The sequence below is a fragment of the Astyanax mexicanus genome, chromosome 6, assembly GCF_023375975.1.
Source record: "Astyanax mexicanus isolate ESR-SI-001 chromosome 6, AstMex3_surface, whole genome shotgun sequence".
In the NCBI taxonomy this organism is placed as follows: Eukaryota; Metazoa; Chordata; class Actinopteri; order Characiformes; family Acestrorhamphidae; genus Astyanax; species Astyanax mexicanus.
This window is the reverse complement of record NC_064413.1, coordinates 9,151,499-9,155,820: the sequence shown is the minus strand read 5'-3', so window position 1 is coordinate 9,155,820 and position 4,322 is coordinate 9,151,499. Positions and strand designations below refer to the sequence as shown.

Sequence of the window (4,322 nt, the reverse complement as noted above, 5' to 3'; positions counted from 1 at the left end):
AAAAACGGCTCGTTTTTTCGTTTTTTTGGTTTGAACACACGAAAACAGAAACGGGAATTCAGTCCGAATATTGGTTTTCTCCTTTGGGTCTACAAAACGAACTTCCGGCTCATTATTTTGATTGCGAAATATGAGCAGGCTTTAATCACGCCTCCTACCACATTGGTTAGTCTGAGAGATCACGTGTTCGCAGCCGCTACGTTCAGATATAATAAAAGTCCCAAATTGTCAGACGTCAGTAATTATGACCGCAGGAATATTATCAGTGTCTAGGTTTGCGTGCAAAGATTTCTCCAGTCTGACTGAATTAATTCTGATTACAGAATCTGACTAAAGTGTTTGTACACGCTACTCATATGAGGAAAAACTATATTTATATGTAACTATATTAATATTTAAAATATTTATTGTCAGATGAAGAGCTGGATTTTTTAGCAAAATTACTTCCACCATAAATTTCATCCAAAGGTTTTTTTTTTCATGTATGGTGGGACTAGTACCTAGTTCATGAGTGTGTAGTACAGAAGATGAACAATGGTTTGACTATATTACATTTAAATGTATGAGTGTAAAAATATAGTGAATTCAAACAAAATATCCAGGTACAGAGAAAAATCAGTACTACTCTACATGTGTATCATTTTGGGCTCTATTACTTTTACAGCGTACATTCCTGTTACATATAAATATCGTTTTTCCTCATATGAGTAGCGTGTACAAACACTTTAGTCAGATTCTGTAATCGTAATTAATTCAGTCAGACTGGAGAAAGTCTTTGCACACAAATCTAGACACTGATAATATTCCTGCGGTCATAATTACTGAGATCTGACAATTCGGGACTTATATCTGAGCGTAGCGGCTGCGAACACGTGATCTCTCAGACTAACCAATGCGGAGGTTCGTTTTGTAGACCCAAAGGAGAAAACCAATATTCGGACTGAATTCCCGTTTCTGTTTTCGTGTGTTCAAACGAAAAAAACGAGCCATTTTTTCATTTCTTCAGCTCTCTATTCAGTTCAAGAATCAAACTATCAAAATGTACACGGACACATTACCCCAGAACAGGTGGTGGTGCTGTGGGACACTTGACAGGGTGCGCAGTGAAGGAGAGAAGGGAGATGTTTATGAGGTGAGAAGCTTCAGCTATCTAGTCAAACTGAGTTGTTTGTGATATCAGACTGTAAATGAGAGATTTATGAGGGTTAGTTTGTGATATTGGGCTGTAAATGAGAGATTTTTGAGGGATATCGCACTGTAAATGAAAGATTTATAAGGGTTATTTTCTGATATCGGACCGTCCATTTCTCCATTAATCTGACCAGTAATAACAGGATGTCTATACAATTATTTTGCCTGTTGACTTCTGCAAGCTCATTAGCAGATCTGGATGACGTGCTTCTCAACTGCACTGTGATGTTCTCCAGCCCATGCAGTTCGAAAAATATTGTTGTTGAGGTACAGAATAAGCTGTATTTTTTTGTTTATATATATTGGATGTTTATCCCATGATTTATCGCATTTAAACACATTTTCAGAAACTTTTCAAAAACCTCTTTGGTGGTGAACCCCTAGAAGGGCCTCCCAAAGTGTTTTGTTTCCTTGTCTACCAACGTCTTGCTACAGGCAGCACTGTGGAGCAGTATGATGCCGCGAAGTTTTATATCTTTTTGAAAAAGATTAGGGTTAAATGTGATTGGAATTTTGTTATGTTTAGGAAACGTTTCCTCAGTGTTACTTAAAGCATAAAATGTACTTTTTGTGTAGAATGTTTAGCTAATATTCACATGAAATATGCTGTGCTTTATCTTTTAAAAAGACCCAGACTTAGAAATACTTCTAAATTGTTTCTGGATGATCGGGGAAGATCTGGTAAAGAGCTTGCTTATCAATAATTTTCCATTTTTTTCACAAATGAAAAAAATAAAAATGTATACATATATTTTTTACATATGCTACTGCAATGCTTATTGTTTATGCCAGTGATATACAACAATCTATTTTCAGAATTTCACAAAAGACAACAAGACTCAATGGATTATGGAAAGGAGCCAGTGGGATCTCAAACAAATCCATTTTCAGAGACGATGTCTGACTAGACTCGAAGACTTTGTCACAACCTTAAGGACACGCACGCTGCATAGATTTGCAGATGCAGAAAGTACAAAAAAAATGTTTTTTTTTGTAATATATTTGTAAATTATAATATCATAAATGTACTAAAAATGTTAGTGCTATTTTGCTATTATATATTGTATATTATTATTATTATTATTATTATTATTATTATTATTATTATTAAATTGCTTTATGGATTTGTGTTTTGTCTAACAGAAAAGCACAGTAAAGGAAACTCTGTTCATTCCAGTCATTCCTACTGCCAGATTGTCAAAACCAGGAAACATTCACCACGACCGGATGATTAGCATTCTGTACCCTTATACATGGCTAACCAGTGATGAGATGGATTCAGCTTGCTATTACATGGCACAGAAGTACTCTGATACTGATGGCTTTCAGTCGACTCTTCTTTTTTCGACACTTTTTTTGCTGTGCAGGCATTACTGGTACACCAAAGAAGCGACTTGTTCAGAAACGAAACATTAATGATAATCATTGGATTGCTGCAAGCAACATGTTGGTTGTTATGTGCATTTACAACAGTTAATGCAACAATTGCAACAATTAATAAGACCCCACAACAAATGCTGTCTTGGATACTTCAACCAAAGGCACTGCATGTTGTCCTGAGAAAGCCTGCAGTGCAGATTTAGCAGTCAGGTAGTAACTGTGGGGTTTTTGCACTGGTATTTGGTTCTCTGTGAACACATCAGGCCTGAGGAGTGTTAGCCTACAGAGAAAAATCTCAGAGAAAGACCCTACGGAGCTTTGGTGGAAAAAAACAAAGCCAGAACTTCCTGTTTGAAAAACACAGGCAAAGTCTGAGAAGGAGACAGTTCAGGTTGAAGTTTACTGTTTGTGTAGAACCTCTCACTACAATGGGGTGATGGTCCAGTGCAGCAACTTTAAGGCCTAGTACCACCAAAACTGTGTACCTGTCCCCAGCAGTGCCTTGGACACAACAATAGAGGAGTTGCACTGTCAAAACTGCAAAACATAAAGAACCTTGGAAAGCAGGTGTCGCAAAATACCAAGCAAAGAAATTGTGCTTTGCTGAAGAAAATCACCTGAAGTGTTTTTGTGTGTGCATTTATACATATTAAAGTTTGTGGTGAAAATAGGTGATTTTGTTGGTGGAATTAAATTTTTAAATTAGCATTTTATAATTGAATTAGATATGTACTGATGTATTGTTTCATTTACTTTTTTTATCCAAATACTCCAAAATCACTTATTTTAGACATGGCATTATAAGCTTTTCTAGACTGATCGATCTCAATTTCTTTATTTTTCATTTTTTTTCCTGAAGCTCTTCAGATATTGACATGATGTCTAGCTTTTGAGTATTTTTTTGGCCTACTTCTCTTTGTCAAGCAGGTCTTACTTAAGTGATTTCCTGACTGAGAACAGGTGTGGCAGTAATCAGGCCTGGGTGTGGTTAGAGAAATTGAACTCAGGTGTGATAAACTCCAGTTATGTTTTAACTGGGGGAAAATGCTTTCTCAAACAGGGTCATGTAGGTTTGGACTTTTTGGACTTTTTGTCTTAATAACCCACGCAGACACAAGAAAAACATGCAAACTTCACACAGAATGATTACAGCCCTTGGATCCAGGCTTTCTTGCTGTGATATGACAGTTTAGAACATGTTTACAAGCTGTGTGGAGAACCATTCCTTAGCTCTGTGTCCCAGCCTGACAGACAGGAAGACAGACAGACAGGAAGACAGACCAACAGAGAGAAGGTCAGATAGACAGTCAGGAAGAAAGTAAGACAGACAGGCTAATAAACAGATAGACAGTCAAAGAAAATGTCAGACAGAGTGACAATAAGACAGAAAGGATCTGATCTGATCTGACAAGTCTACTTCATGCAGACAGACAGATAGACAGAAACAAGTGAAGTACAGCTTCTTCATTAAAGGGAGTTACACACAGATAGAAATACAGACAGACAATTAGACAGATGTTCAGACAGATAGACAGACAATCAAACAGACAATGAAACGATCAGAAAGGCAGGCAGACAGTGAGACAAAGGGGCAGACAAGCATACAGATAGACAGTCAGTAGGTAGACAGACATACAGAGGGTCAGTTAGATAGATAGACAGGCAGTGAATTGCTAATAAGGGTTAAACTTGCTGAAGACGAGACCCTGTCAGCATACAGCCTCTCCATTAGGAGAGCAACATTAAGATAG

The 4,322-nt window shown here is 37.2% G+C and overlaps 1 long non-coding RNA gene across 1 annotated transcript; it reads left to right on the top strand.

Annotated features, from left to right (window-relative positions):
• Positions 1 to 928: 928 nt before the first annotated feature.
• LOC103029632 (uncharacterized) lies at positions 929 to 3,242 on the top strand. The gene is made up of 3 exons (XR_453188.4): positions 929 to 1,132; positions 2,008 to 2,161; positions 2,335 to 3,242. It is a non-coding gene; the product is annotated as an uncharacterized LOC103029632 (long non-coding RNA).
• The last annotated feature ends 1,080 nt before the right edge of the window (positions 3,243 to 4,322 follow it).